The 19,994-nt window shown below is 54.3% G+C and overlaps 1 long non-coding RNA gene across 1 annotated transcript in view; it reads left to right on the top strand.

The window, feature by feature from the left end:
* LOC309857536 overlaps positions 1–19,994 on the top strand; it is a 99,029-nt gene that overhangs the window by 16,050 nt on the left and 62,985 nt on the right. The window contains exon 2 of the long non-coding RNA XR_014307761.1: positions 2,631–3,211. This is a non-coding gene — a long non-coding RNA (uncharacterized lncRNA). The remainder of the gene's footprint in view (positions 1–2,630; positions 3,212–19,994) is intronic.

Raw genomic sequence — 19,994 nt, forward strand, 5'->3', positions numbered from 1 at the left:
GTGCTAAGTTGGGGAAAATCCTCTGCTAGTCCAGCCTCAGTTACAACCACGGGCTCACAAGTATGGTGATGTGGAGGAAGCATGCGGAATTGTGCCTCCATTCCTCTTCTGCAACAACTGTGGGGCATTCAGTCCATGCATTTGAAGATGCAGGGTATTGGGGCAATGCCGTTGCAGAGGGACAAGAGATCGCTACCTGTCTCCCAGGCCTGAGGCCCTGTCCCTGCCTTCCTCACCACCCTCTGCTCTGCTCCCAGTTGCTCTCCAGCCACACTGGATGCCTCTTTCATGTCCTCTGGCCAACCCAGCTTCTGGTAGTGAGGCTCTAAGGCAGAGGTGCCTTCCCTCTTCATGACACAGGGCAGCCAGACTTGTGTGGGACTAGCTCCCTTGTTTTTATTCTGTCCTCAGCGCTGTCCCCCTCAGTGAGGCCTTTCGGGCCTTTCTCTCCAATGACTCTGCAGCCCTCTTTCAGAGTATTCTTCGTTTGTCTCACGGAACGCTTGCTCTTTTCTTTCGCATGGCACTGTTTGGTGCGTTGGTCCATCTCTAGACTGTGGGACCCTCCATACTGTGTTGCACAGTGACTTGTGCCAGTGTGCATTCCCACGGATGGTGTCCAAGGGTTCCCTGTTCTCCCTGTCCTCACCGGCATTTGTTAGCTCCTATGCTCCCAACCAACAATCTACCGTAGGATCCCAGAGTTCCACGCCTGGGAACATACTCCTAGGAATATGGCCAAGAACTCCCTGCGCCCACCCCCATGGTCAGGAATCCTTGTGAACACCGCTTATTCTGGTCATCCTTTTAGGGCCTAGGAACATGAAGTCATTGTGTTGTGTAGCTGAGACGTGCACAGTGCTCGATGTCAGTTCTTTCAATCCAACTGGGGCCGAAAATATTTTACTATTCATAATGAGCCTCGGGAAAGTTGACTTGGTAAAGGAATGACACGTAAGCAAAACTGGAAACAGCAGAAGCTAAAGTCAGTAGATGACGACAGGCATAGGAACACCCAAGCCCTTGCATCAACAATGGGTTCTGAGTGGGGGGAAAAAATCAGGGAAGGAAAAATCAAGCAGACGAAGGAGAATGTTCAGTTTGGGTTCTGTTTGAAAACATGATCAAGGAATAACAGGTCTCAAGAAATTAACTCTGAAAAATACCTTCTCACATAAAGTTGTCCCGGGTGGGGCAATTCTGTCTTTCAACCTCGAAGTAGGCACAGAAGGACATTTTGTTGGCTCCATGTTGTCTCAAGGAAAATGGCAGAAGTCGAATGGCTGAGAGAGGACCTACCTGGAAAGGGTATAAAGGGCCAGATGAAATGGTCCTGTGTTCATTTCTCCATCTTTGCAGCTTTTCAGTGCAATTTATTTTTAGGTCGTGAAGTCCATGAAGTTCACGGAGTACATTCTAAATGTCTTAAAAAGCATTAATGTCTTTGTCCCAAGCTCCCTGGAACCCACCTTCCCATCTCCTTGGCATCTTGTCCATCTAAAGCTCTTTAGCATGCGTCAGACTCTTCCCGCGAGCGCCTCCTTCCAGCCCTTGGCAAACACCATTCTACTTTCTGTCCTTCGGAGTCCACTCTAGGTAGGTCCTAAGAGTGGAGTCCAAGTTGGTTATCTTCATGCATACTCCTCTCACTTAGCACACCCTCCTCAACGTTCGCCCACGGGGTGGCGCATGTCAATGTTTTTGTCCTCTTTAGCGAATGAATACTATCCCAACGTCTGTATATACAACATCTGTTCCTCCCTGGACAGATACTTGGATTGCGTTCATGGGTTAGCTTTTAGGAACCATGCTGCCATGAGAAGGTGTGCTCAGATAAGTCTCCAGGACCATACTATCCTGTTCATGAATGTGGGTACCTAGCACAGAAGGGCAAGTACTAAAACACATGGTAGTGCGAAAGTTGATTTTTTAAAAACGGTTTATTTATTCATTTGTCAGCGTGAGAAAGAGGCATGCAGAAGCAGGAGAAGTGGCAGGCAGAGCAGGCAGGGGAGAAGCAGGCTCCCGGCTGAGCAAGAAGCCCGATGTGGGACTCCATCCCAGGATCCTGAGACCTCAACAGACTGAGCCACCCAGGTGTCCCACTCAAGTTGATTTTTGTGAAGAGCTGTCATACTGATTTCACAAGCATGCCCTTAAACATTCCTACCACACCCAATCAGCAAGGTTCCTAATTCTCTTTATCTTTGCCATGGCTTGGTCTTTTCCTTTCTCCCGAGTGTTTTGTTTTGTTTTGTTTTGCTTTGTTGTGTTTTGTTTTGTTTTTCTTTTTCCATGGGGAGCCAACCTCATGGATTCATAAAGGTATCTCATTGCTTGCAATTTCCTTCCTTGCGTATAGCTTTGAGGTTATGTCTCTTGCCCATGTGTACATTCACACATCACATTTGACTTGTTTTTCTCTTGTTGTTGATGTTGTTGAGTTCCTGGGATCTCTAGATATTGTGGATATTGAGAACCTGCCAGATCCATGGTTTGCAAACATGCTTTCCCGACTTCTGGACTGTGCTTTCCCTTGGTTGATAACGTCATTCAAGTCACAAAGATTTTAAGTATCCTGAATGTCCAGGGTGTGAGTTTCCTTTTCTTTTCCATCCTGTGCCTTGCAGGTCGTATCCATGAAATCATTGCACAATCCTGTTTTGTGAAGGTGAGGAAGATGGATGCTGCGGCGCTCGGAATTCAGAGAGGAAACAGGATCGCTGGTGGAGGCAGGCAGCAGCAGGAACTGGAGACGCACAGGCCTAATGCTGGGGTCCTGACCAGATGCGATGGCGCGATGATAGGAATAGGTACCTTGGGCGAGCAGGAGCCGTGTACTGGAAATGGTACCCTGCCCATTTGGGGCACCACTGTGTGTGGTGATGGCAGCAGTGAGACATAGGACTGGACATGTCCCCAAGCTCAGCCCTTCTTCAAAGGGAGCCTTTTATTGCCACCTGCTCCAGTCCTGTTTGAAGGGTTTCTTAATCCGACGAGGGACATAGATTTATTCCACGACAAAGGGTGATGATAGTGGTGTGGTGACACCTGTCTCCGAGGAACTTCTCATCCCTCTATCATGAGCCACTGTGACAGGTGAGCCACTGTCTGGAGTCAGCCGCCAAGAAGGGGTTCGAATGCCTCAAGGACACTGGGAACAACCTCCAAGAGGGACCAGTCTGTCATTGCCATGCTGAGCTGAATTCAGGTAAGACCTTTGTACCCTTGTTGTGTGTTCCCAGTTCATGGTCACGTAGTTCTGCAGGTTCTTCTATGGGAGAGAGGGCAGGGCCGTGTCTGAAGGGGAGCTGGAGAGCTCTGGCACGTCCACGACTGAGATGGAGACTTTGCCCCTAGTCATCCCTCAAGTGAACAAAGGGATGGATGTCATGCAGCATCCACCTTCCAGCCAGTACTATTCATGCCACCTTTCTGGAAAACTTGTAGTGAGGCCCTTGGAAAGGTTGGGGGGGGGCGCACCTGTAGTCACTCCTGTGGCACATAGGGATATTACCTGCTTGGGGTGAGTCACCTTGAAGAAAAAAAGGGTTTGCCCCCTGTCAAGAGTGCTCCGAAATGACTAGAAGGGCATGAGGACTGCAACTGGTGAAAGCCTGTTTGAAAAACTTCTTTAGGGCTGAAAGGGGTAGAATGTCCTGAGCATTGCCTTTTCGTGAATAGGCTATGTCATTTCCTTGCTTGAGGGAAGAAAAGAAATCATCCCGTATTTTCCACTTTGAAAATCAAGGAAACACAGAACCTTGGATTGTATTTTGTTGTTGTTGTGGAAAGTCAGTAAGCCACCGTACAGTTCCTCATCAGCTTCCGAGGTAGTAGTGCCCAGCTGTTCATCAGTTGCGTTTCACCCCCAGTGCTCATCCCATCGCATGCCCTCCTTTATGCTCCTGCCCGAATTGTCCCATACCCGCACCCACCTCCCCTCCAGCAACCCTCTGCTTGTTTCTTTGCTTTTTTTTTTAATTTAATTTTTCTTTATTTTCAGGATAACAGTATTCATTATTTTTGCACCACCCCCAGTGCTCCGTGCAATCCGTGCCCTCTATAATACCCACCACCTGGTACCCCGACCTCCCACGCCCCCGCCCCTTCAAAACCCTCAGATTGTTTTCCAGAGTCTATAGTCTCTCAAGGTTCACCTCCCCTTCCAGTTTTCCCTAACTCCCTTCTCCTCTCTAACTCCCCATGTGCTCCCTGCTATTTGTTAGGCTCCTCTGCTTGTTTCTTAGAGAAGAGCCTCGCATCGTTTTTCTCCCTCTCTGGTGGCTTCCCATTCAGTTTTCCCTCCCTTCCCCTGTGATTATCAAATGGCTTCATGCATAGGTGGAACTTAAGACCCAGGGCAGGGGATCCCAGTGGGCTTTCTTTCAGTGAGGTTATTGTGTACCTTCCCATGTTTGGCCGCATTTCGCTTTTCCTGGGAACTGACCCATTCCAGTGATATGTGTCCATTGTGTGTGGGGGGACGGGGGTTCTTCATTCTTGCTCAGGGAGTTGGGATCCTGATGCTGGTGTCAGGAGAACCTCCTCTGTGTTCCTGTTCCACTGGTGCCCTTTGGGGCCTCCCTTTCCTTCTCTGGAAGACGATGAGAGATCCAGTTGTGCAATGTTTTCCAGAAGGCCCTTTAGCTCAGTCTTCCAGGGGCTAGAAATAGCCAGCTTTGGTTTAGTCCACCAAACACGGGGTAGCAATATTCCCTTCAACTACTCCATGAGGACACACAACCAAGGAGAATGGAAATACCAGAGGAGCGTAGCTCCAAGGGGACGTCGGTGAAATGCTTTTACGACAGCCAATATCATAGGAAGGTGTGTGTTTTCTGTGATCACAGAGGTGGGCACTGGCCTTTCCATATCAACAGATGTCACTTTTGTCTTTGGGCTCTTTCACTGATCTTTAAGGTGCATTCACGTACAGCCTGAGGAGACCTGATTGGGAAACTCTCAGAGCGTAATCTCATTTTGGTCTCCTAATACCCACCTTTCAAAGACAATTTTGAAAATACAGTCTAATGGACGTACAGTATTTTCGTCGTTTCAGTTGAAGAGTAGGGATTCAGGAATTCTGTATGTGACTCGGTGCTCAGCACAGTAAGTGTCTTCTTAATCCCCACCCCCTCTTCCACCCATCCGCCCACCTGGTTCCCAACAGTATGTTCCCTATATTTGAGCCGGTGTTTTTGATTGCCTCTGTTTCCTGATTCCCTTTATTCTTTTCTGTTTCTGAAAAGTCACACATGAATCAAAGCCCATGTTAACAAAACACCCACGGTTCGGTCCACAGTGGCTCCCAGGGTTCCCCATCCCTGCTCTGTACCTGCCTGTCTCTCCTCTGAGCGGTTGCTGAAAGGTTTCTGACCAAGGGAACATAGGGCAAGAGATGGTCTTTGACAGCTTCAAGCTTTCATGACCAAACCCGTTGTCACTTCCCTGGGACTCTCTTGTGTTCCATCGCTTTCTGCCCAGTATCCCGGAACTTCGCAAGCCAGCACTGGTGTTTCGAATGGCCTTGCACAGAGGCCACAGTGGAAGCAGCGTAGGAGTGCCCAGGCTACTAGGGAGAAAGGGACTCAAGCTCAGGATTTCGCTTCCACTGAACAAACTGTCTTTCCTGCCATCCTGCCTCCCTATACTCTGGAGGAGAAGAGGAGGAGAGGCCTGTGGGGGTGGACCAAGCCCTGCCTGGCTGTTGATCTTCCTGACAATCAAACACCTCTTTGTGGCTGCCAGACGGTTGCGCATCGATCTCTTCCTGGTGGTGAAAGAGAGGACGTTTTGTCCACTGGTCCGCTGGCAAGTTGTCTCTCCGTGTGCTCCGGGGACAGGTGGCCGGGGCATTAGCTGCGAGCATGCTGGAAGTGCAGAGTGTCAGGTCCCTCCCAGGGGTACTCAGTCGGAATCTGCCCTTTGCCGAGAAACCCTGGGCATCAGAGCCTGAGAGGGTCGTCCCCCCAAAAGCACTGTGGAATGTTCCACAGAGGGAGCGCTAATGGGCCACCTTGATCCACCAGTGGGGAAGGGGTGGTTGTTTCCTGGGCCCTTTGGGCCATTTCTCTCTGCCGAGAACCCCCTGAAGGGTTGATTCCCCAGTGGCCCTGGTGGGGATGGTCCTGGGAGAAAGGAAAGAACACCCCCCAGGCTGGGACTTAGAGTCGAGATGGAAGCTAAGCCTGCACCCAACAGCAGGAGCTCCAACTCGCCCAGGCTGAGCGACTGCTCAGGAGCTCTGTGTTGTGCTTTGGCTAGGTCCTTATGTGTCAGCTGATGGTATTGGGGATTTTTCTTGTGGTGCTGGATCCTGTCTTCTTAGATTCCCTGGCGCTGTATCTGCAAGGTTGGGGACCCTTGGCGTGTCCTTTTGCTTCCATGTAATTTTGGACATCCTCTTTGGATTCCGGGTTGACCCAGTGCTGGTTGGGTAGCATGTAATTGAACTTCCATGGATTCGTGGTCTCTCCAGGGTTGCTCTTAGGGTTCATTTGGCGTTCCGTAGCATCGTGCTGAGAAAAGATGCGTGGGATGATATCCATCTTTTGGAGTTTGTTGAGACTTGGGTTGTGCCCTAACGTGTGATCTACTCTGGAGAATGTTCCATGTGCACTGGAAATCCAGCACTGCGGATGCTGCGGTTTCAGGGTGGAAGGTTCTGCATCTACGTGTTGAAACGGGTGCATCCCTCAAAGCCATAGATTCCCTGTTGATTGTCAGTTTGGATCCTGTGTCCATTAGCAGATGTGGGGTGTTAGAGTCCCCGACTGCATGGTACGGCTGTCAAAGGTGACTTTATGTTTGTTATGCACTGTTGGATGCCTTTGGGTGCTCCCATGGTGCGTGTCTACATATTTCGAGATGTTCTCTCCTATTACATGGCCTCCCTTGCGAGGAAGTAGTGTCCTTCTCTGTGGCTTCGTACCTCCCCCCTTTGGTTCAGAGTCTGTTGTGTCTGGAGAGAAGGATTCCTACCCTTGCTTCGTTTCGCATCCATTTGCATGATAGACGCTTCTCCCCTGCTCACATTCCATGTGTGTGTTGGTCTACCGCGTCAGGCGAGTTCCCCATTTCAGACAAGTGAGTGGAACATGGGTGTGTCACCTGGTGGATGATGGAGACCAGGGACTTCAGAACCACCTGGACCTGACAGTGCCCTTGGCCAGCCAGGAGAGTGTGGGGTTTCTCTGGTCAAGGATCTGAACCTTTATCCTGGCAAGGGAGAACCAATCTCTGCTCCATCAGGCCCCAGCCAGGGAGCAGTGGCTACCATGGACCTGACCAAGAGGGTCAGGGGCCTGAAGGGCCCCACGGCCTTGCCAAGAACTGCGTAAGGAAATGCAGGATGGCTGGACATCCTAGCTCCTAGGTCAGCATAGACGTGAATAGAGCCAGAGACACCTCCCAGTTTCTTTCGTTTTTCTCCAGCCTCACCCAAAAGAAGCAGGGAAAAGGAATCCAGAGATCCTGGATAAGGATCCCAGGGGGATTCCAGTCTTGGTAAAGGGTGAACCTGGAGAGCCTCTAGGGAAACTGAGGACGGGACGTCCTGCCTGCCCTTCTTCCATTTACAAAATATCTTCCTCAGATTTTGGAGCTTCCACAGGCAGGGTTGAATCTCTTTGCATGTGTTTTCCCTACATCGTGCTGATGCAATTCAGGAGACTGAACTCGACAACCGTCAGTCCCAAATACTGGGTCCAAACCCGCACAAACACACGCACACGTAGCATATCCCCAAGGAAGCAAGACATCGTCCTCCTTGCTTTAGAGGGTAGAGTAGCAGCCCCTCTCCTGGGCAGCACATAGTTCTGGGGAGGGAAAGGAACTCTCCAGGACTCGCCTGGTCAGGGTTTGTTGCCTTCCTGGGGAAGGACCTGCAACGTCTCCATCTCAGGGGTCCTGAGGGCTGTGTCTGCTGTTTGCCCAGATGCCTGACACAGAAATGAACCTGTCCTCTGAGGAAACGGCATTGGGAGGTGCCACCAGTAATGAGTAGTGCCACCAGAAGTGAGGAGGGCTGGCTCCTCTCCTTTCTGCCCCATTGAATAGCTGCTGACTCTGTAAGATTTCTGGGTTCAGGAATGAAGAAGAGAGTCTGTACACGTTGTACATTACCGTAGGAAATAAAAGAACCAAACGCACACGTGGGCAGGTAGAGGAGAAAATAAAAACCTTTATTATTATTATTATTATTATTATTATTATTATTACTACTACTACTATTATTATTTGGGTAAGAAAACTTTAATCCCAAGGGTTCTCATTCCTTTTTGTTGTTGTGGTGGTGGTGGTTGTGGTTAAATAACAACCCTTTAATTATATTCAATATTGCCCCTTCCAGAACAAGTAATTCTGTAGGGGAGAGGAAGGGGTGTTGAGCAGCGGATGGGGCTCGTGCACCACAAGTAGCCCAGGGGCCGAGGGGCAATCCTTGGCTCAGCCAGTGTGCACGGGTTCAGGTCTGATGGTGGCTGTAGCCAGTGGTCCTGGTGCTTGTGTTCTGCTGGCCAGCTAGGACCGCGGCTCCAGCTGGCATGACAGGTTGTAGCTAAGGACAGAGGGACACCTGTGAGTTGAGCAGCAGCTGGAATTCAGGAGTCCCTCCCAGGGTTTTCCCACAGCTGGTGTCTGGCTGCCCAGGGAGCCCTAGAAGGAGGATCCCAGGCGGGGCCAGCAGAAAGAGTCCACCCCGACGTCGCCTGACCCAGCTCCTGAGTGGGCCTCACCTGTCCTCCTCGCTGAGCCGCTCCACAGCCCAGAACCAGGCCGTGAATGGATGCTGGGGCTCTAGGCAGTAATTCTCTGCTGCCGCCTGGAGCAGCATGATGTCCGTGAGGACTCGGTATTCCTGGGCCGGGACAGAGGCACAGGATGCACCCTGAGCCTGGGTGGGGAAGCTACAGGGCCAGGTGAGGGCCGAGCAGCGGGACAGGGGTCGGGTCCTGGGTCTTGGCACACATGACCACCCTCCTGCATGCAACTTCGTCTGGTCCCAAACTGTTCTCAGAGGCTAGTAGAATTAGCCCCTCCTCCATCAAGGGAAGTTCTCCTTGATGCCCTTCTGGATCCCTACTGACTGACTCGATGGGTCTTGCACTTCATTCTTAGCAACCTGTCCCAGGAAATGGGAGATGGAGGGGAGTGGATGGAGCCAAGCAATGTTCTTCCCAGGGGCGTCTCTGATAGGGTCTGCCTGCCCTTCCCTACAGCCAGGGCTACGTATGCTCACCTTATTCTTTTTGCGGTGGTTGATCTCATTGCCCTGGAAAGTAGACAACCATTGTCCTTCAGAAAGAGGCCCCCGGTCAGTCCTAGCACCTTACACCCACCCGTTCTGAGGCTGCGCGTAGGCCAGGACCCCGGAGTGGGCCGCCAAGCCACACACACAATGAGACTGGGGTTAGGGCAAGCCCTGGGGTCCAGCGGAAGGAAGACTGGGGGATGGTGAAAGGGCTCCCGGTCAGCACCCTGCAGCACAACACTCTGTGGTGACTGAAGGGAGCGGCAGACGCCTCAGGCAGGCAGGATCTGCTGGGCTCCTGAAGTGTGGCTGATGTGCAGGGTCCTGACTTCACTGTCCCCGACAGGCAAGGTCTGAGGGAGAGGCTGCAGCCCATGCACACAGAGCGCATGCAGCTTCACCTTCAGGATGCGCTGGTGCTTCCCCAGTCTTGGGCCACCCGTCTGGGTGCAGACTCCCTTCCCTCAGCACTGAGATGGGCGCAGACTCCCTTCCCTCAGCACTGAGATGGGCAAGAGATGCCAGTTCTTAGGGGCGGCTGTGAGGCTGTGGGGAAGGGAGGTCTCCGAAGGACTCAGAGCTCAGGGCTCAGTCCGGGGACTCTCTGCTCCCTGTCCTCAGGACTCTGGTCCCTCCTCCACAATCCTCAGGCTCACCCACCTCCAGGTAGTCCTCCATTGCTGTATCAAGCACCACCAGGTCGGAGAGGAAAGTGCCAAGGTATGGGACGACACCCTGTGTCATGAGGGGTAGGTTTGGGATGAGTCCCTGCTGTCTGGTGCCCACAGGGGCCCTCCCCGAAAAGACTTCAGCGTCCTGGCCCACCCCACTTTCCCACATGGAAAAGGGCCTAGGACCCTTAGTTGCTTCCCCTGGATTCGCTTTCCCCTCACCCTCCCAGAACATCAGACTCCTCCTAATCCCCTCCAGGGCCTGCTTTTTGAAATTCAAAAAACCCCCTGGCTATGGAGCCCCGGGCCCCTCCCCAGCCCCAAATCCATTCTCTACCCAGCCTGCTAGACTCCTTCCTCCTGGTCCCCAGGAAAGAAGACATTGAGCAACTGTGGCGGCAGGCAGGAGGTGGAGCTGGAGTGGCAGGTCCCACCTGTCCTGATCTGGACGCTTCTAGCCCTCAGGGAGGAGCCCCTCTCCCCTGGCCTTGGAGGCCCTGTCCCTCAGGCACACTCACCTTCTTGGGCAGCCCCTTCCGCGCTCTCTGCAGCTGCCTCACCAGGCTGGCCAGTTTGTTCGAGGGCCGCTTCTAGAGGGCCAAGGACAAGATCCTTGAGAGCAGAATAGCCTCAGTCCCCTTGCGCCCACCGTCTTGGACTGCAGACCCTAGACGTCCGACCTACGTCTGCTGATACTGACGCTCCATTCCCCTGAAGCATGCCACGAGTCCTTCTAGAACAATCTCAGCTCCCCCATTCAGTCCATGGGGGACCTGGAGCTTGGAGCCTGGCCTCCCTGAGCCTGTTTTCCCATGGGCAGAAGGGGGAACTCCACCTACCTCCTGCGGTCTCCTGAGCACTCAGGATCCTCTTAGGATCATCATTTTTGTGGCCCACAACCCATCCCCACCCCATCTGTGAGCAGGGGCCTGTCCTCTGGGCTGTCCGCGTTCATGTGGGCCCCCATGTGGACCTTCTCGATGGATGGACACAGAGAGACCTGAAATCTAGCCTAGGGAGTCTGGATGGGCAGCACCCGCTTGTCCCAGCCCCAGGGGGAATCTTCAGCCCAGGCTGTCAGCACATTCCTGCCAAAGGCTTCTGCTCCCCGAGGAATGCTTCAGGCCATTCCCTACTTCATCCACACAGGATCACGCCTCCTCCCACCCCTCTCCTGTCCTTGGAGCCCTGCACCTCCCGTGCTACCTTGATGAGTAGTTCCCTGCCCTGGGGGTTGCCTTCTGTGCAGAGCTGTTGGAATGTTCGGAAGCTCTTCCTGAAGAGAGGGAAAGAAGTTAGGCTCAGGGGAGTCCTAACGTGGCAGGGTAGAGTGCGAGTCCCTTTTCTTGGAGCAGCCCCGCATGTCCACGGGGCTGGCTGAGGGTTTGCTCTGGGCTGCTCTGAGCACTGGGGTCTTCGTAGGACATGGGAGGGCGTTCTCCTGGGCGTCCCCCTGGGCGTCCCTTCCCAGCTTAATTGAACAGCTCGGTTTGGGTGGGGTTCTGGCTGAACCATGGGCAGAGACTTCAGTGGCTGCCAAGTCACCACGTGGAAATATGGAATTCAGCTGAGGCCAGGGTGGGGCATGGAGGACATTGGATTTCTCAAGCAGGAGGCCTGGTGGCCTGTTCCCCAGGAAGGCTGAGAGGAGCAGCCCCGGGCCCAGGTCCTTTGGTCAGGGTTTGCTGCCTCCCAGGAGGTCCAAGCTGACTGAGGGGGGCAAAGGACAGGCCTGTGGGAGATCCCGCCTCCATCCTGGCCCCTCCTGCAGAGAAGCCTCCTCACCTGGAAACGTTGTCCCATGTCCTCTGCAGGCGGTGGATGGAGGCACTCTGCAGAGCCGCCAGGATGGCACGCAGGGAGGAGTAGTTCCCTAGGATCTGACAGGCCTGGGGGAGGGAGGAGAAGGAGCTGTCAGTGGGAGAGCAGGAGCCCCAGATGCTCGAGAGCTTTAGTGCCCCCCTCGGTTTAGGGCTCCCCCACGGGTGAAGCTGATGTCCAGGGAGCTGCAGAAGGGCACAGGTCAGCCCTAAAGAGGAACACTGCTGGCGAGAGGGAGGATTTTCCCTCACTGCAAAGGAGGCGTCACGTGGGAACTGAGCGTCCCAACGTTGGGCCATGCCCCCGGGAGGAAGAGCCTAGGGACCACAGGCCTTAGAGCAGGGCCTTCAGCCCTGAGAAGGGAGCGAGACAGAAGAGCAGTTCCCGAGGCTCAGGCGAGCCTCAGGGAGCTGGGCCTCCCACAGCATACCTTGGCCACCCGGATCCAGTGGCCCACCACCACGGCCCTGTCCCGGGCTGTCATGCTTGGGTCGCCAAGGCACGTGGTGACGATGCAGCTGGCCACAGCATTGAAGTGGGCGATGGTGGCCCGGACTGTGGGTGCCAGGTGCTCGTTGCCAGGCCTGTTCCTCCGGGACCAGACGGAGCCCAGGCACTGATGGGGCACCACCTTCTTGAACAGCTCCTAGGGGACAGGGGGAGGTGTGTTGAGCCCCACACATGTTCGCCCATGCAAGACTCATGTCCTCGGGAGGGGTCCCAGGTCAGAGCTGGAGCTCAGGAGGCTGCGAATGTGGCCGGAGCCTGCTTAGAGAGCCTGCATTTCATGCCCCTCTTCTTCTCCGAGGGAAGCCAGTGCGGGACGCCCCAGGAGCCAAGAGAGGCAAGGGAAGGGAGGGAGGCGTGTGCACCCTGATCATTCCATGTCCAGGGGGCCGCACCAGGTGGTGCTCCCAAGGGGGCATCTCCTCCTCCAAATGCTCATCCCTGCGGTCCCTGTCTCCTTACAGGTGCCATTGTCACCTGGTGGCTGAAAGCATGGCTTTCCGTGTCTAGCCTGTCCTTCAGGACGCATCAGATGCCTAAGCCAGGTTGATGGTGCTCAGGCTCCCAGGCAGATGGGTGGGCGACCCATGGACGGGATTGCACACAGGGAGCTGCCCTCCTCCCCGCGGGGGACCAGAGCCTTCCCATTTACGGGCTCTCGCTTCTGAGTCATTGCATCTGCGTGGTACCTCTGCCTCAGTCCTTCTCAGTGCCTGTCTCCACAGTCCGCAGCTGGACAGTGAAAGCTCAGGTCTAAAAACCCTGATGGGTTTCCCCGGTCAGTTAGGGCTGCAGCTGAGATCTGGCCCTATATCCTAGGAGTCCACATCAGGGAAAAGCCGGTATAGGGCAGCGGAGAGCAGAAGAAAAGCCGGCCCTGCCCTCCTACCCTGGGGGCCCAGCTGCTCACCGCATCCATGTAGGTGAGCTGCTCTGCCACCAGCTTGGGAGGGAAGTCCAGGAGGTCAGGCTCCTTCTCTTTGAGCCGCTTCTTGGGTTGGCAGGATGCCTCTGCGGCTGGAGTGGGCTCAGTGGCACCTGCGACAGCTGGCGTGCAAACTCCCAGGCAAGCCGATGGCCCAGCCGTCTGTGCCTCAGGACCCGGCGACCATCCGTAACCTAGGAGCCCCTGTTCCAGTTCTGGAGCAGCCGGTGGAGGGGAGGCTGGCTCGGACCCTGAAGGTGATGGCTGATGCAGAGCCAGGGTTGCCTCTCGCTCCATGGGAGGCTCTTTGGCCGGCTCAGCTGCTGGAACGCGTCGCATAGCGGACACGGGGGTGGGAGTAAGGGGAACGATTCAGCCACATCACTGACACTCCATGTGCCTTTCCCTGAACAGGACGGATCCCATGGCCTTTCAAGGAATACCCAGCCCATGAGCCCCATCCCAGATGGCCTTCCCAGCTTGCAATGCCCCTTACCCTCCGCCTCAGCCTCTGTGAGCTGCAAAAGTTCCCGCCGCCTCAGCGGAACGGGGGCATGGGTGTTTAGGTCCCGGTCATGCCACGTGACGTGCACATAGGCCCCCTTGACCTCCACATGGGCAGTGTGCAGGGACTGCCCGATATCCTGCCGTGTCTGCTCAGGCCAGGTTCCCAAGATGGGACACAGAGTGCTGGGGAAAGTCAAATGTGGGGCAGAGTCAGAGACCTGGCCTTCCCTTCCTTTTCCACGCTACTCCCACAGCACCATCCTTTCGGTGTGGGCCCCACAGAATGGCGCCAGCCCACTTGCAACCCCTCTGGAGCTGTCCTTGCTGACTGCTGACCACGTGGGATGAGGGAGGGACCTCCCATAGGTCTGTCCTTTGGCCCCTCAGTCATGCATCCTCCCTGCAGACCAGTGTCTGGGCTTTGGTTGGAGGCCGACGGGTGAGTGGTCCGGTCCCCACCCTTTCTGTCCTTGGCCCCACTTGTGGTGGTCAGCGGAGGTGGATATGGATAGGGGCAGGCGGAGCAAGAATGGACCATCCAAGGGATGGCTGTTGTAGGCACCAACTCAGCCCACAATGGGCTCTGCTTCCCAGAGTGCTTGGCATCCCGTCCACACCTCTCTCGGACTCTTTGGCCTCTTCAGAGGAAGCTGCCCCACTAAGCTCTCCCATGGAAATCGAGAGTCCTGGGAGATCCATGGTTCTGAACATCCCTCGCCAGCAACATCCCCTGTCGCCTCCCACCCTGCTCTGTGGAGGCAGCAGGACCTCCTCTGGCACCCAAAGACCTATCCTGTTCTTCCTTGATCGTAGAGTGCATCCTCGTGGTCCCAAGAGAGGTGGATCCATTCATCCCTAGAGTAGGTCACAGAGATGCCCCATCTGATGAACGCTAGACATGCGTGCTTAGGATGTGGAGAGTGCCTATGTGACCCTGGGACGAGAATGGAGACCCAGACATTGTCTCTACGTTACCCATTCACTGCTCTTGGTGACTAGAGAGAGCCTGCATTCCTAGGTGCTTAAGAGCCATGATTGAATGAAATCATCCCAAACAGGACTTTGCAAATCCTGAGTGGCCCTTGGGCTGCTCTGCCTGCTCCCAGTGTCCCCTCGACCTGGGCACATCAAGGACCACAGTCAGGACCAGCTAGATGGCATCTCAGAGGTCCTTTGCCAATAGGAAAGCTGCCAGCTTTCCGTTTCCTTTCTCTAGACCCAGAAGGACCACAGGCCTGTGAGGGTTGAGCCTGAACGCGTCTTCCCTGGAGAGGGAAATGTTCAGCGCGAAGACGCCCAGCATGTCCAGCAGCCCTTTCTGAAGAGCCGGGCCCCAGAGAGGCGCGTGCCATGTTTCCTCCCATGACTCCCTGCAGTCGCCCTACGAGGTTCATCCTCTTAGCACCTCCACTTTTCCGGACAGGAGAGGGAAAGTCAGAGAGGTGCAGTGACATTCCCAAGTCCTACAACTAGTAGACGGAAGGCTCCCCCTTGTGCTGGCTATGAGGTGGGCACTCACCGAGGGAACTGGTGATCCCGGACCTGCCGGGCTGACGGGAACATCTGATAGATGGAGAACATGGTGGTGACGATTGAGAGGCTTCTATCCGGGAAGGATAGCAGCAGGGAATGTCTCCATCTCTGCACTGTGCCTTGTTTGAGCTCCAGCATCGTGCAGGCCTCGTCCGGGGACAGGGATGATGCCTTTTCCAGCAGGCAGACAAGGGGGCGGGGTGGGGAGCAACATAGTCAGCTTCAACGCCGTGAAGCCCCAGGAAGAGCAGGGTCTGGAGCTCAGACTGCATCCTCCCATCCCTTTGGGAACTTGGGCAAGACGACGAGGGACTTGTGTGCCCACCCAGAAAAAAGGTTCTTGGCTGAAAACCTAAAACCAACCTCCAAAGGACCCATCTAGGCTTAAATGTACTGGTGACTTCAACATGTGTGGTTCGCTGGACAGCAATAGCCTGTCTGTCTCTTCCTAGCCCGTATGAAGATCTGTATGTGTATGCCATGGAGTCATGAGGAAGGAGCCCTACTGTTGAGAGGAGAAAAGAGAGGTTGAGAATCTCCAAGCCTGCTCAAGGTCATCCGCGTTGGGTCTGAGATCTGTCCAAAGCATGGGCTACATGGCATTTCGCCTATGCTGATGCGGTTTGGCCTGTTGCTGTCAGGGGCAGAAAGGTTCAGGGGGAAACCACCTTCCTTGGCAGGCCCCAGGGCAGCCAGTTGTGTCTAGTCTGGGCTGTGGGCTGGCCCCGGTCATCTCTGGGTCCTGAGACTGGCCATGAACCTGGGCCCGTTCTCACCCCAGACCAGGACTGGATGTTGTTGGTGGCCTGAGGTCCCTGCTGCTTGTCAAGGGAGATGGAGTAGCTGAAGCCTTGCAGCAGCTCATGCCAGAGCCAGCTACCTGGGCCAGGAGGCATCGGAGGCCTTCCACCCAATCTTTGGGTCTACGGTCTGGCAGATGGAGTGACCCAAATCATCTGTGAGGACCCTTGAGGTGCCCTTTCCTTGCAGCATTGCTGGAATGGCAAGCAGTTTGAGTCACGTCAAGTTCCAGCAGCAATGCTAGACCGAGTCACTGTAGCAGACCACGTCCTTTAGAAAGGGGGACTGTGAGGACCTAGAGGGAAAGAGCCTGTGAGCTGGTGGACCTCCTAGGATTCGATGTGTTCTGAGAGTTGATACATTCCAGAAAGACCTGTAGAATGGCTTGATCCCACCGGCCCTTTTGTAGGTTCAATCACCCTATCTGGTATGAGGATTTAGAAGGGCGTGGGCCAGTTCTCCAGAACCCAGCTGGGTTCTCCACTTGTTAGCTGGCATGAGTAGGGAAAATCGTAAAACCCGTGGGAAAAGGCCAAGATACTCATGGCTTTGTGAAAAGCAACACAAGGCCAGAGGAAAGAAATCAAAACAACTTCCCCCCATGCCACGGAAAGCATTCACTCTATTCTCTACCAGTCCCACGTAGGTGAAGAGTGTCTTCCTCCCTTACTTACCCATAGGTGTGGCATATGTGCGGAGGTGTGGGTTACTCTGGGGTGGGGCCGGTGGAATAGTCAAGTGGAAACACTCTGGGAAGGCCCCAGGTTTGTCCCCATCGTTGCATGGGGGCCCTGGGTGTGGAGGAGCTTCTTCCTATTCTCACCTCAGAGCAGCACTGATCCTGGGTGGCCTGGGACACCTGACCCTTGTCCAGCGAGTTGGAGTCATTGAAGTCCCCAGCCAGCTCATTCACAGTCTCTGGGGTGCAGCTCTGAAAAGGCAGTGCCCCATAGACACAGGGCCAAGAGCCATTAGCAGCCTCCCGGAACATTGCCACCAGGGGACACCCCCACTAGACATCGTGTTCTCCAGTTCAGGCTAAGAGGGATGGCTGAAAAGACATTGAGCAAGGACGTAGCCAGAGGACACTCTAAGGCTCATGACTACCATGAGCCTTATCATTGTGTCACCCTCCCCTTTTCATCCAGCCTGCTATGACCTGGGGTATGAACATGACAGATGGGTCCAGCCTCCAACACCAGGCAGCTTGCTTCTGCCCAGGAAGGGCATATCCCTCATCCCCTGTCCCCACTTCTACAAACACACACACACACACACACACACACACACACACACAAACAGGGAGAGAGAGAGAGAGAGAGAGATGCGCTCCCACACAGTAAGGGACAGTGGTGTGTGCCCGCTGAGGTGGGACCACAGTTGTTGCCCACTCTCCAGTGGGCTGCCCCGAGCTGCCTTGTGTTACCTGTTGGTGTCTCCGGCCCCATGACCAGAAGCTTCGGAAAAGAGGGCTGAAGCACTGTCTGCAACTGCAGTCATGTCTCTGGCTCTGGGCTCCTGTGGGCCCAGCACCCCTGGAAGTAGGAAGACAACAACTGAACATGGTGTTCTGTCGAAGGTCTCCACTCAAGTGTGCTGGAGAGCAGGTTGCCCTTTGAAAGTGGGTGCCTGGTTGCCAGAGTTCTAAGTTCAGTTGGGGCCTATCATGAAGAATATGAGGTCACGCTTTCAGGATTCTAATACCTGGGGCCCTTCCTAAAGTCACCCCCTCTCTGCAGCCCCTTCACTTGGCTCTTGACCTCTCTTCCCCGGGACTGTACACAATGAGCCAAAAGTGCCAGAGGCACCATGCTCTGGAATTGGCACTCAGGTCCTCCCTTTCAGGAGACAGAGCTGAAGTCAGACGTTTGTTCTCTGTCCTTTCCCACTCCTGTGTCCTCAGTCATTGTGTGTCTCCCCTAGTGCCCACATTCCCAACCTGCATAGTGGGGACCAGGGAGAATCTAGTTCCTTGGGACATCTTAGGGTGTATGTAGACCGTATTTGTGGTATGTGTGCGACGGTGTCACGGGAAATCAGAGGCACACATAGAAGGCCAGATGAATTGCAGGAAGGGGTGGGACGTGGCCTGGAGGAACGCTGCGAGGAGGCCTGGGTCCCGGCTTTGTGTCGTTTTGGAACCGTCCCTTTCCCTCTTGGCGTCATTATAATGGGGCACCATGATGGGGTGGAAATGCACGAAGATGCAGACTTTGTCATCCTCGGTAGTGAAACGGTTCAGTTGTTTCCCACATAGCTTTAGAAGGAGACCTCTTTCCCTCGTTCTGGTATATGAGGGGAGCAGCCTTCACAGTGGCTCCCAGGGATCCTGACCTGTGGTGGAGGCATCACTCTGCAAGCTCTGGGTGGTTAGCGAGTGGCTTCTGAGCCACGCGATGTACTTACTCAACGTGATGAAATAGCATGCCTCGTGTTTCTCTAGATGTCAGGCAAGGAGTTTCGCACTTCCTAGTTTCTTTGCTCATGGTCCACTTCTCCCTTGTTCCCCTTTTCTTCTCGGAATCTGAAGCGAAAAACATGCCCAGATGGTTGGCGCTGCCATCTATCGAGGCTCACAGTGCCAGGATCGGAGGCAGTGGCAAGGCCAACATGCGCCCAGAAACTCAGATTCTGAGTTGAATGGCTCCCCGAATGATGGGTGCTAAGTTGGGGAAAATCCTCTGCTAGTCCAGCCTCAGTTACAACCACAGGCTCACAAGTATGGTGATGTGGAGGAAGCATGCGGAATTGTGCCTCCATTCCTCTTCTGCAACAACTGTGGGGCATTCAGTCCATGCATTTGAAGATGCAGGGTATTGGGGCAATGCCGTTGCAGAGGGACAAGAGATCGCTACCTGTCTCCCAGGCCTGAGGCCCTGTCCCTGCCTTCCTCACCACCCTCTGCTCTGCTCCCAGTTGCTCTCCAGCCACACTGGATGCCTCTTTCATGTCCTCTGGCCAACCCAGCTTCTGGTAGTGAGGCTCTAAGGCAGAGGTGCCTTCCCTCTTCATGACACAGGGCAGCCAGACTTGTGTGGGACTAGCTCCCTTGTTTTTATTCTGTCCTCAGCGCTGTCCCCCTCAGTGAGGCCTTTCGGGCCTTTCTCTCCAATGACTCTGCAGCCCTCTTTCAGAGTATTCTTCGTTTGTCTCACGGAACGCTTGCTCTTTTCTTTCGCATGGCACTGTTTGGTGCGTTGGTCCATCTCTAGACTGTGGGACCCTCCATACTGTGTTGCACAGTGACTTGTGCCAGTGTGCATTCCCACGGATGGTGTCCAAGGGTTCCCTGTTCTCCCTGTCCTCACCGGCATTTGTTAGCTCCTATGCTCCCAACCAACAATCTACCGTAGGATCCCAGAGTTCCACGCCTGGGAACATACTCCTAGACAGCCAAGGAATATGGCCAAGAACTCCCTGCGCCCACCCCCATGGTCAGGAATCCTTGTGAACACCGCTTATTCTGGTCATCCTTTTAGGGCCTAGGAACATGAAGTCATTGTGTTGTGTAGCTGAGACGTGCACAGTGCTCGATGTCAGTTCTTTCAATCCAACTGGGGCCGAAAATATTTTACTATTCATAATGAGCCTCGGGAAAGTTGACTTGGTAAAGGAATGACACGTAAGCAAAACTGGAAACAGCAGAAGCTAAAGTCAGTAGATGACGACAGGCATAGGAACACCCAAGCCCTTGCATCAACAATGGGTTCTGAGTGGGGGGAAAAAATCAGGGAAGGAAAAATCAAGCAGACGAAGGAGAATGTTCAGTTTGGGTTCTGTTTGAAAACATGATCAAGGAATAACAGGTCTCAAGAAATTAACTCTGAAAAATACCTTCTCACATAAAGTTGTCCCGGGTGGGGCAATTCTGTCTTTCAACCTCGAAGTAGGCACAGAAGGACATTTTGTTGGCTCCATGTTGTCTCAAGGAAAATGGCAGAAGTCGAATGGCTGAGAGAGGACCTACCTGGAAAGG

Source organism: Mustela nivalis, assembly GCF_964662115.1.
Source record: "Mustela nivalis genome assembly, contig: HAP1_SCAFFOLD_854, whole genome shotgun sequence".
NCBI lineage: Eukaryota > Metazoa > Chordata > Mammalia > Carnivora > Mustelidae > Mustela > Mustela nivalis.